Below are 12,790 nucleotides of genomic sequence, written 5' to 3'. Positions count from 1 at the left end.
GCGATCGCGTGCACACTGTTTTCTATGCAGAAATGCATGTGATCGCTGTGATTGGTTGTCACAGCGATCACATGTTCAGGGGCCAAAAGATTGACCCCTGACATTCTGCCCAGTGCCCATGGCTGTTAGCAACAGCCAGGGCATAGAGCTGTGTGCACGCGATCGCGCGTGCACAGTCTCTGAAGTGCGGCCGTATATACGCCGGACTTTAGAGACCCTGGCCGCTGGCCGTATATTTACGCCCAGCGGTCGGGAACCTGTTAATAGGACAAATTGGTTAATGTGTGTTAAGTGAAAGCGTGAACCTATAAATAAAGGCTCCGTTCACAGCCATTTTAGATTTCTGTACATCAAACCATTGTATGTGAAATCTCTGCCGATGTGTCATTTTTGTGAATTTGATTGAATCCTGGACAAATTCTGTTATCAACAAAAGGAACTTAAGGTTGATGGAGATCACTCTAACACTTCCGTTTTCTTCTGTCCACTGACTGTTTTTTATGTTTACATTTGTACAGGGGTGTTATGTTTAATAGGACAAATTAGGATGTGACAAATATTCTATAGATTATGAGTAATGATCTGGATGGTGTAATTTCTGGGGGGATGGGAATTGTGGGCTATGTTTTGAATGTAGAAGCCAGAAGAAAGTAGATCATATCTTTATGTCTTTGGGGCAACCAAGTACCTGTGGGCAATCAGAGCTCTATGGGAAATGGTGGCTGATATAGGTGAAAACGACAGACATGTGTATCTTCCTATTTTTTCTAACCACTGACTGTTTTTAAAGTTTTTATTTGTACAGGGGGTGTTATGTTTAATAGGACAAATTAGGATGAGAAAAATATTCTATAGGTTATGAGTAATGATGTGGAGGGTGTAATTTCTGGGGGGATGGATTGGGAATAGTGGGTTATGTTAGGAATGTAGAAATTGTGTCATTAGTCAGAAAAAAGTAGATCAAATCTTTAAGTCCTGGGGGCAACCAAGTACTTGTGCACAATCAGAGTTCTATGGAAAATGGTGGCCCCTATAGGTGAAAACAACGGAATTGAGTATACTCCTATTTTTTCTGACCACTGACTGTTATTATGTTTTTTTAAAGGGCTTCCTTATGAAAGGTTATTAATAGAGGAAGAGATATGTAGCGTTGGGAGATCATTGTAAGTGCGGATATTTTGCAATATAGGAAATATGGGAATAAATACTATGTTTGATAGGACAAAATATGGACTAACAAATATTATATCAGCTAAACATGATGTTATAAAGGGTGTCATTTCTGTGGGGCTTGGATGGGGAATGGTGTGTGTTGTTTTGAATGTAGAAATTGTGTCATTAGTCAGAAAAAAGTACATCAAATCTTTAAGTCTTGGGGAAACCAAGTACCTGTGGGCAATCAGAGCTCTATGGGAAATGGTGGCTCCTATAGGTGAAAGCAACAGATGTGTGTATCTTCCTACTCTTTCTGACCACTGACTGTCTCTAATGTTTTTTTTTGTACAGGGGGTGTTATGTTTCATAGGACAAATTAGGATGAGACAAATATTCTATAGGTTATGTGTAATGATGTGGAGGGTGTAATTTCTGGGGGGATGGATTGGGAATAGTGGGTTATTTTAGGAACTTAGAAATTGTGTCATTAGTCAGAAAAAAGTAGATCAAATCTTTAAGTCCTGGGGGCAACCAGTAGCAGTTCCCATGCCTCGATGGATATGCGTCTATTGTGATGAATGGAACCCCTCTCAAGTTGACATATGCGTCCATTGTGGTTGTCAGGAAGGAATAAGATAATTAGGGATCTGTTTTTTTTTGGCAGGAACACCCCACTCTTAGGTAAATGATTTATAGATGATCTGTGGGAAAGGATCTCAAGGCAAGTTTGATGATCCCACTGTTTATATGGCTACCCGTATAATCCGTGATATACCACAGTTTCGGCTGTAACTCATGATAGGTAGATTCCCCAATCTAATGGCCACTATACTAGTTTAGGAAGGGATAGGAGGATCCAAGTTTTCACCTTCAGAGGATATCGGGTCCCATAGGGATAGAATCGTTGGATGCTATTAGAATAATTTGGATAAATTGTATAAATTATCAAAAAAACGGCATTATATTCAATTACATATGTATGAGATATGTATAAGATATGTTTTAAGATTTCCATTCCCTTTCCCCATCATTTGAATACATGGAATTAAGATGACGTCATCTAGCAATCCAAACTAATAAATAGTTGATGTGTTTGAAAGGATTCTAGGAAGAAAGTCATTACCTTATATAGAAATATTTTTGAATGCATGCATTTGTATACATGGCATTGGTTAATGTGTGTTAAGTGAAAGCGTGAACCTATAAATAAAGGCTCCGTTCACAGCCATTTTAGATTTCTGTACATCAAACCATTGTATGTGAAATCTCTGCCGATCTGTCATTTTTGTGAATTTGATTGAATCCTGGACAAATTCTGTTATCAACAAAAGGAACTTAAGGTTGATGGAGATCACTCTAACACTTCCGTTTTCTTCTGTCCACTGACTGTTTTTAATGTTTACATTTGTACAGGGGTGTTATGTTTAATAGGACAAATTAGGATGTGACAAATATTCTATAGATTGTGAGTAATGATCTGGATGGTGTAATTTCTGGGGGGATGGGAATTGTGGGCTATGTTTTGAATGTAGAAGCCAGAAGAAAGTAGATAATATCTTTATGTCTTTGGGGCAACCAAGTACCTGTGGGCAATCAGAGCTCTATGGGAAATGGTGGCTGATATAGGTGAAAACGACAGACATGTGTATCTTCCTATTTTTTCTAACCACTGACTGTTTTTAAAGTTTTTATTTGTACAGGGGGTGTTATGTTTAATAGGACAAATTAGGATGAGAAAAATATTCTATAGGTTATGAGTAATGATGTGGAGGGTGTAATTTCTGGGGGGATGGATTGGGAATAGTGGGTTATGTTAGGAATGTAGAAATTGTGTCATTAGTCAGAAAAAAGTAGATCAAATCTTTAAGTCCTGGGGGCAACCAAGTACTTGTGCACAATCAGAGTTCTATGGAAAATGGTGGCCCCTATAGGTGAAAACAACGGAATTGAGTATACTCCTATTTTTTCTGACCACTGACTGTTATTATGTTTTTTTAAAGGGCTTCCTTATGAAAGGTTATTAATAGAGGAAGAGATATGTAGCGTTGGGAGATCATTGTAAGTGCGGATATTTTGCAATATAGGAAATATGGGAATAAATACTATGTTTGATAGGACAAAATATGGACTAACAAATATTATATCAGCTAAACATGATGTTATAAAGGGTGTCATTTCTGTGGGGCTTGGATGGGGAATGGTGTGTGTTGTTTTGAATGTAGAAATTGTGTCATTAGTCAGAAAAAAGTACATCAAATCTTTAAGTCTTGGGGAAACCAAGTACCTGTGGGCAATCAGAGCTGTATGGGAAATGGTGGCTCCTATAGGTGAAAGCAACAGATGTGTGTATCTTCCTACTCTTTCTGACCACTGACTGTCTCTAATGTTTTTTTTTGTACAGGGGGTGTTATGTTTCATAGGACAAATTAGGATGAGACAAATATTCTATAGGTTATGTGTAATGATGTGGAGGGTGTAATTTCTGGGGGGATGGATTGGGAATAGTGGGTTATTTTAGGAACTTAGAAATTGTGTCATTAGTCAGAAAAAAGTAGATCAAATCTTTAAGTCCTGGGGGCAACCAGTAGCAGTTCCCATGCCTCGATGGATATGCGTCTATTGTAATGAATGGAACCCCTCTCAAGTTGACATATGCGTCCATTGTGGTTGTCAGGAAGGAATAAGATAATTAGGGATCTGTTTTTTTTTGGCAGGAACACCCCACTCTTAGGTAAATGATTTATAGATGATCTGTGGGAAAGGATCTCAAGGCAAGTTTGATGATCCCACTGTTTATATGGCTACCCGTATAATCCGTGATATACCACAGTTTCGGCTGTAACTCATGATAGGTAGATTCCCCAATCTAATGGCCGCTATACTAGTTTAGGAAGGGATAGGAGGATCCAAGTTTTCACCTTCAGAGGATATCGGGTCCCATAGGGCTAGAATCGTTGGATGCTATTAGAGTAATTTGGATAAATTGTATAAATTATCAAAAAAACGGCATTATATTCAATTAGATATGTATGAGATATGTATAAGATATGTTTTAAGATTTCCATTCCCTTTCCCCATCATTTGAATACATGGAATTAAGATGACGTCATCTAACAATCCAAACTAATAAATAGTTGATGTGTTTGAAAGGATTCTAGGAAGAAAGTCATTACCTTATATAGAAGTATTTTTGAATGCATGCATTTGTATACATGGCATTGGTTAATGTGTGTTAAGTGAAAGCGTGAACCTATAAATAAAGGCTCCGTTCACAGCCATTTTAGATTTCTGTACATCAAACCATTGTATGTGAAATCTCTGCCGATCTGTCATTTTTGTGAATTTGATTGAATCCTGGACAAATTCTGTTATCAACAAAAGGAAATCGAATGAGGAGAAAGAAATGATCCAGCGCTGATGATGGTGTTTAAAAGGGAATTGGAAGTCCCATATTTATTGGAGAAAGTAAGTAAAATCGAAAGGGAGACGCAGTCCCAAAGTGCAAGTAGTCAGGCTTGGAACCTGAGCCTACGCGTTTCGAACGCGAGCTGCGTTCTTAATCATGGCAAGTAAGGTAATGACCGTGTGTCTGAGCTTCCTGTATAAGCTGGGCAATCAGGTGTTGTGAAAAAATATGCAAATGTCGGTAATTGGTGAACTACGTCAGTTGGAGACTGACTGGCGATCGTCTGGCAGGTAAGTTTTGAATGAGTGTATAACATATCCACACATCGACATTGTGTATACTTCTAGTGTATGATGTTGATACAATTCTGTTACATAAATAGAATGTATAAAAGTAACGGCAATATTGTTGATATAAAATAAGCCCGTCTATAATTTGTTAAGCTCATATAGGAAAATTGAGACACACGGCCCTGAAAATACTTGTGCATACATAAAAAACAGTATATGTTGAATAATCATAACATTAATATGTACAGACAATTAAAAAAGATAATGAAGAAACGACAAATACATCTGTATTATTGTGGGGTAACGGCCTGTTCAAGATCAGTGTTTATACAAAAGAAATCTCTTGTTTGTAAAATTTGGTATATGTTGAGATAAGTAATTGAATTATAATATAATGCAATATGTCAAAGAAATATCATATTTGGATATTAATAATGATCTAATCTGTCAAATGAAAAGAAGCTTATAGATCTATAAAGTTTGTATCGAAATGGCAGTGTAGTATATTGAAATACATATGCTGAAATATTGAATATTGAATATTAATACTATTATGAAAAGAAAAATGTTAAAATATTAAATTCAAAATGATCAGTTGAATATGTTTCGAAGGAGGAAAAACATGATGGCAGACAGAAAAATGAATGCTGAGTCCCATGACCAACAGAAACCCGCGAGTGGAAAACTGCGAGTGGAAAACATGCGTCCACACATACATCCAACCATCTATCTACACGAGCGTATGAGGTACGTATATGAACTGCACATAAGGATATTATTGTATTGGCATAAATAAATATTAAAGTGTCATGCTGATAAAAAATATATATGTACTGACGCATTATGTGAAGTGTGGATTGAGTCCAATGCTGTGTATGGGTAGAATCCGTTTATTTAGAAAATAGACCACTTCTAAATTAGGCCGCTACTAAATAGATAACAACATTAGTGCGAATCTAAGTACAAAAGAGAATATCGTAATATCAGAATGAGAATGAAAAAACATTTTAATTTCTACAATAAGATACAAGATAATAGAAAAAATGATCTGAATGATTGTGAGATTTAATTATATACGAACATGTATAATCTAGTTACATAGATCCGGTTTGGAATGCGTCCATATCAATGTACAATGGAAATCGCTGAACATAAGACAGTGCGCCCCAATATATGAGGTATACACAAGAAACCCATGCAAAACAATTGCAACCAGTAGGTCTGATGAGGTCTGCATGCAATATATCCTATATATATTTTGTAAGGAAATTAATATTATGTAAAATGAACAGTCAGGGCGAAAAAACCGCCGCGTGGAAAAACCTCACCCCCGAACGGCGACAAAACCGCAGAGACACCACGCCCCGCAGAAAAATCACTGCGACCCCGGCCAAGGCACCCAGCAACACCAGGTGAATACCGTGTGTGTAGAATGATGATATAATTAGTCAAAAAATCTATATAGTGTGGTTGATGCTGGAATTGTTTGAATGTGAAAATATCACCCTAGAATAGTTGGAAAAATTGTTGCATTAAGCCTGATATGATGGAAATGTTAACACAAATGGCAATATTCTGTTCCAAAACATGGATGTATTCTAAAAGCTGGATGATGTGTTACTGAAAGGAATATGTATATTGATGCTTAGTTAATATTTTGTTCGTATTATTAGTTTTTTGGACACCAATACATTTTTGTATCTGTGATGTGAGAAGGAAAACCAAAATATGGCAAGATTTGGTGGCAGATATAGATATTGATATGATTTTCAAAGAACCTGTTTGTATAGTTTAGAATGGACTAAAAAAATATATATTGTGTTAATCAGCAAGACATGTAACTAAAACTGGATATTACTGTATATATTATATATCATTAACATGGGTGGGATTGGCATTCTGGAATACGGAATGGATGTTGGATGTTTATAAATTAGTAGTGAAACATAAGATCCTTCTTAAGGTTGAGTCCTGTCGGAAAACGAGTATCTAAATTATAGATCCAGAATGCCTCTCGTGTAAGTAAACGATGTTTCAGATCACCTCCTCTGTTTGTCCCCTTATTTTCTCTATGGCATAAGTACGGAAAGAATTGACATTTCTGTTATGACAAGTAACAAAGTGTCTGGCTGCATTGGATATGCCAATAATAGATGGATTGCGTATATAACTGAGGGAGGAGGGGGGGAGGAGGGGGGGCCGAAAGCATCAATCAAGCCGACATACCGCCCCGCAGACTGAGGAACCAGAGACACTGAGAACTCTTGACGTTGTCAACCTTTCATCATTGTCACTTACTAAAGTTCAGACCCACGTTCTTTCTTTGGGTCTTAACTTCGTACCCAATCAAAATTTCGATTTATTTTATACTTTGCTTGATATCAACAAGTTTGTACGAAACCTAACCATCAAGAGACACTTCTCAACCTCTGAAGATTCTCCAGTCATCTCTCCATCTGAAATATTGCCAACATTTCCAGCAACCAATGCATATAGGAATTTATTGTTCCAAGAACAAACCACACTGTTACATTTGGAAGACCTAGCTGGACAACACAGCAATCCATCTCCCATCTTTACATCTAAATTTGAAACTAAGAACCCCAGATTCTATCCTATCCAGTCTCGCACAGAGTCTATGGACACATTCCAACAGATCATGGAACGCGAGCTCTACAATATACAGGAAATGGCTAAATGTGACAATTTCTCACATAATCTTACCTTACTTGAGAAACAAGCAATCAGATCCCTACGTGAGAATCCGGATGTAGTCATTCGCATGGCTGATAAGGGAGGCAGCATCACGATTCTAGATAAGGATATGTATATCAGTCAAATTATGATATTACTAAACGATACAGACACGTATACCAGATTATATAACAATCCAACTGAAAAGTATCTTATCACTCTTAAACAAATATTAGCAAAAGGTTTAAATCTAGGTATATTTTCAAATAAAGAACTCAAATATCTGTTAGTAGAACACCCAATAGTTCCTATCCTACATGCCCTTCCCAAGACGCACAAGGGTTTAAACCCTCCCCCCATGCGACCAATCGTCTCGGGCATAGGTTCCCTTACCGAAAGGACATCCGAATGGTTGGATACCTTTCTCCAACCTTTGGTCAACAGAATCCCGGGATATCTTAAGGACACCAAAGATGTCCTCGAGGCATTCCATAAGAAAATTTGGCACTCTGATTTTACATGGCTCACTTGCGACGTAGTTGCTCTTTATACCAGCATTCCTCAAGATATTGCCTTAGAGGCCTTGAAGTATCACCTACACAAGTATAGTGGATATGATCACAACATGCAATCATTCCTGATAGAAATAACGAATTATCTCATGACGCATAACTACTTCAGTTTTACAGATCAATTTTATTTACAAAAACGTGGAGTCTCTATGGGGGCTAAGTTTTCCCCCTCGATAGCTAATCTCACCATGGCATGGTGGGAGGAGCACCATATATATTCTCCAGTCAACCCATTCTCCAATTTCATACATTGGTATGGCAGATACATTGATGACCTCCTAATCATATGGGAGGGAGATGTATCTGCCATACCATTGTTCATATCATTTATGAACAATAACAAGTCTAATCTCAGATTCACTTTTACTTATAACTCAACATGTATTAATTTTCTTGACTTGAGTCTGACATGTAAAACCGGAGATACTATTCAATCCAATATTTATTGCAAACCACTATCAGGCAATACCATATTGCATGCATCAAGCTGTCACCCTATGCACACCATTTCTGCTATCCCCATAGGTGAATTAACACGCGCTAAACGAAACTGCAGCTCTCACACAGGCTATGCCAAAGAAGAGTCTCTCATTTCTAAAAGGTTAAAGGCCAGAGGCTACAAAGATTGGACCCTGACGAGGGCCAAAAAAATTGTTGCAACTAAAAATAGAGATTCTCTTATATTTACAGATAGAACCCAAATTATTCCAACAAAAAGTCATAGTATTCCAACTCTCGTACTTCAATATAGCAAACAGTTTGACGCCATAAAAAATATGGTGCTTAAATATATCCCGATATTGTACGAAGACCCCAAATTAGAGAATCTTCTGAAGAACGGATGTAGAATAGTATCACGCAGAGCACAAACCTTGGGTAATATATTGTCTCCATCACTGTTACCAATAAACAACCCCAAACCTACTTGGCTGACACACAAGGGATTTTTTAAATGCGGGGTTAGTCCTTGTAAAGTTTGTACATTTGTAACAATAACTAAACAATACTCAAATTCTACAGATACCTCCACTTTTGCAATCAAATCCTACATGAACTGCAATAGCGACCACGTAGTGTATATTATTGAATGCACTACATGCAAACTCAAATATGTAGGCTGCACTACAAGGAAACTTAAAACTCGCATTTTAGAACATCTCAGTTATATACGCAATCCATCTATTATTGGCATATCCAATGCAGCCAGACACTTTGTTACTTGTCATAACAGAAATGTCAATTCTTTCCGTACTTATGCCATAGAGAAAATAAGGGGGACAAACAGAGGAGGTGATCTGAAACATCGTTTACTTACACGAGAGGCATTCTGGATCTATAATTTAGATACTCGTTTTCCGACAGGACTCAACCTTAAGAAGGATCTTATGTTTCACTACTAATTTATAAACATCCAACATCCATTCCGTATTCCAGAATGCCAATCCCACCCATGTTAATGATATATAATATATACAGTAATATCCAGTTTTAGTTACATGTCTTGCTGATTAACACAATATATATTTTTTTAGTCCATTCTAAACTATACAAACAGGTTCTTTGAAAATCATATCAATATCTATATCTGCCACCAAATCTTGCCATATTTTGGTTTTCCTTCTCACATCACAGATACAAAAATGTATTGGTGTCCAAAAAACTAATAATACGAACAAAATATTAACTAAGCATCAATATACATATTCCTTTCAGTAACACATCATCCAGCTTTTAGAATACATCCATGTTTTGGAACAGAATATTGCCATTTGTGTTAACATTTCCATCATATCAGGCTTAATGCAACAATTTTTCCAACTATTCTAGGGTGATATTTTCACATTCAAACAATTCCAGCATCAACCACACTATATAGATTTTTTGACTAATTATATCATCATTCTACACACACGGTATTCACCTGGTGTTGCTGGGTGCCTTGGCCGGGGTCGCAGTGATTTTTCTGCGGGGCGTGGTGTCTCTGCGGTTTTGTCGCCGTTCGGGGGTGAGGTTTTTCCACGCGGCGGTTTTTTCGCCCTGACTGTTCATTTTACATAATATTAATTTCCTTACAAAATATATATAGGATATATTGCATGCAGACCTCATCAGACCTACTGGTTGCAATTGTTTTGCATGGGTTTCTTGTGTATACCTCATATATTGGGGCGCACTGTCTTATGTTCAGCGATTTCCATTGTACATTGATATGGACGCATTCCAAACCGGATCTATGTAACTAGATTATACATGTTCGTATATAATTAAATCTCACAATCATTCAGATCATTTTTTCTATTATCTTGTATCTTATTGTAGAAATTAAAATGTTTTTTCATTCTCATTCTGATATTACGATATTCTCTTTTGTACTTAGATTCGCACTAATGTTGTTATCTATTTAGTAGCGGCCTAATTTAGAAGTGGTCTATTTTCTAAATAAACGGATTCTACCCATACACAGCATTGGACTCAATCCACACTTCACATAATGCGTCAGTACATATATATTTTTTATCAGCATGACACTTTAATATTTATTTATGCCAATACAATAATATCCTTATGTGCAGTTCATATACGTACCTCATACGCTCGTGTAGATAGATGGTTGGATGTATGTGTGGACGCATGTTTTCCACTCGCAGTTTTCCACTCGCGGGTTTCTGTTGGTCATGGGACTCAGCATTCATTTTTCTGTCTGCCATCATGTTTTTCCTCCTTCGAAACATATTCAACTGATCATTTTGAATTTAATATTTTAACATTTTTCTTTTCATAATAGTATTAATATTCAATATTCAATATTTCAGCATATGTATTTCAATATACTACACTGCCATTTCGATACAAACTTTATAGATCTATAAGCTTCTTTTCATTTGACAGATTAGATCATTATTAATATCCAAATATGATATTTCTTTGACATATTGCATTATATTATAATTCAATTACTTATCTCAACATATACCAAATTTTACAAACAAGAGATTTCTTTTGTATAAACACTGATCTTGAACAGGCCGTTACCCCACAATAATACAGATGTATTTGTCGTTTCTTCATTATCTTTTTTAATTGTCTGTACATATTAATGTTATGATTATTCAACATATACTGTTTTTTATGTATGCACAAGTATTTTCAGGGCCGTGTGTCTCAATTTTCCTATATGAGCTTAACAAATTATAGACGGGCTTATTTTATATCAACAATATTGCCGTTACTTTTATACATTCTATTTATGTAACAGAATTGTATCAACATCATACACTAGAAGTATACACAATGTCGATGTGTGGATATGTTATACACTCATTCAAAACTTACCTGCCAGACGATCGCCAGTCAGTCTCCAACTGACGTAGTTCACCAATTACCGACATTTGCATATTTTTTCACAACACCTGATTGCCCAGCTTATACAGGAAGCTCAGACACACGGTCATTACCTTACTTGCCATGATTAAGAACGCAGCTCGCGTTCGAAACGCGTAGGCTCAGGTTCCAAGCCTGACTACTTGCACTTTGGGACTGCGTCTCCCTTTCGATTTTACTTACTTTCTCCAATAAATATGGGACTTCCAATTCCCTTTTAAACACCATCATCAGCGCTGGATCATTTCTTTCTCCTCATTCGATATTCTACACTGCGGGCCGTCGCGGGGATCCGACTGACGCTACCAGGAGACGCAGACCGGTGAGCTGGAGGTTCTCTCCCTGTTTTCATTATCAACAAAAGGAACTTAAGGTTGATGGAGATCACTCTAACACTTCCGTTTTCTTCTGTCCACTGACTGTTTTTAATGTTTACATTTGTACAGGGGTGTTATGTTTAATAGGACAAATTAGGATGTGACAAATATTCTATAGATTATGAGTAATGATCTGGATGGTGTAATTTCTGGGGGGATGGGAATTGTGGGCTATGTTTTGAATGTAGAAGCCAGAAGAAAGTAGATCATATCTTTATGTCTTTGGGGCAACCAAGTACCTGTGGGCAATCAGAGCTCTATGGGAAATGGTGGCTGATATAGGTGAAAACGACAGACATGTGTATCTTCCTATTTTTTCTAACCACTGACTGTTTTTAAAGTTTTTATTTGTACAGGGGGTGTTATGTTTAATAGGACAAATTAGGATGAGAAAAATATTCTATAGGTTATGAGTAATGATGTGGAGGGTGTAATTTCTGGGGGGATGGATTGGGAATAGTGGGTTATGTTAGGAATGTAGAAATTGTGTCATTAGTCAGAAAAAAGTAGATCAAATCTTTAAGTCCTGGGGGCAACCAAGTACTTGTGCACAATCAGAGTTCTATGGAAAATGGTGGCCCCTATAGGTGAAAACAACGGAATTGAGTATACTCCTATTTTTTCTGACCACTGACTGTTATTATGTTTTTTTAAAGGGCTTCCTTATGAAAGGTTATTAATAGAGGAAGAGATATGTTGCGTTGGGAGATCATTGTAAGTGCGGATATTTTGCAATATAGGAAATATGGGAATAAATACTATGTTTGATAGGACAAAATATGGACTAACAAATATTATATCGGCTAAACATGATGTTATAAAGGGTGTCATTTCTGTGGGGCTTGGATGGGGAATGGTGTGTGTTGTTTTGAATGTAGAAATTGTGTCATTAGTCAGAAAAAAGTACATCAAATC

The 12,790-nt window shown here is 36.8% G+C and overlaps 2 long non-coding RNA genes across 2 annotated transcripts; one reads left to right on the top strand and one right to left on the bottom strand.

Moving 5' to 3' along the window:
* Positions 1–4,539: 4,539 nt before the first annotated feature.
* LOC142761253 (uncharacterized) lies at positions 4,540–6,237 on the top strand. The gene is made up of 3 exons (XR_012883585.1): positions 4,540–4,620; positions 5,464–5,598; positions 6,144–6,237. It is a non-coding gene; the product is annotated as an uncharacterized LOC142761253 (long non-coding RNA).
* A 1,337-nt stretch (positions 6,238–7,574) lies between these two features.
* Positions 7,575–11,836, bottom strand: LOC142761252 (uncharacterized). Its single transcript, XR_012883584.1, has 3 exons — positions 11,682–11,836; positions 10,704–10,838; positions 7,575–7,663 (listed from the first exon to the last, which is right to left on the bottom strand). It is a non-coding gene; the product is annotated as an uncharacterized LOC142761252 (long non-coding RNA).
* Positions 11,837–12,790: the final 954 nt, after the last annotated feature.

This window comes from Rhinoderma darwinii, chromosome 4 (assembly GCF_050947455.1).
Source record: "Rhinoderma darwinii isolate aRhiDar2 chromosome 4, aRhiDar2.hap1, whole genome shotgun sequence".
NCBI classification, from domain to species: Eukaryota; Metazoa; Chordata; class Amphibia; order Anura; family Rhinodermatidae; genus Rhinoderma; species Rhinoderma darwinii.
This window is presented reverse-complemented; position numbering and strand designations above follow the sequence as displayed.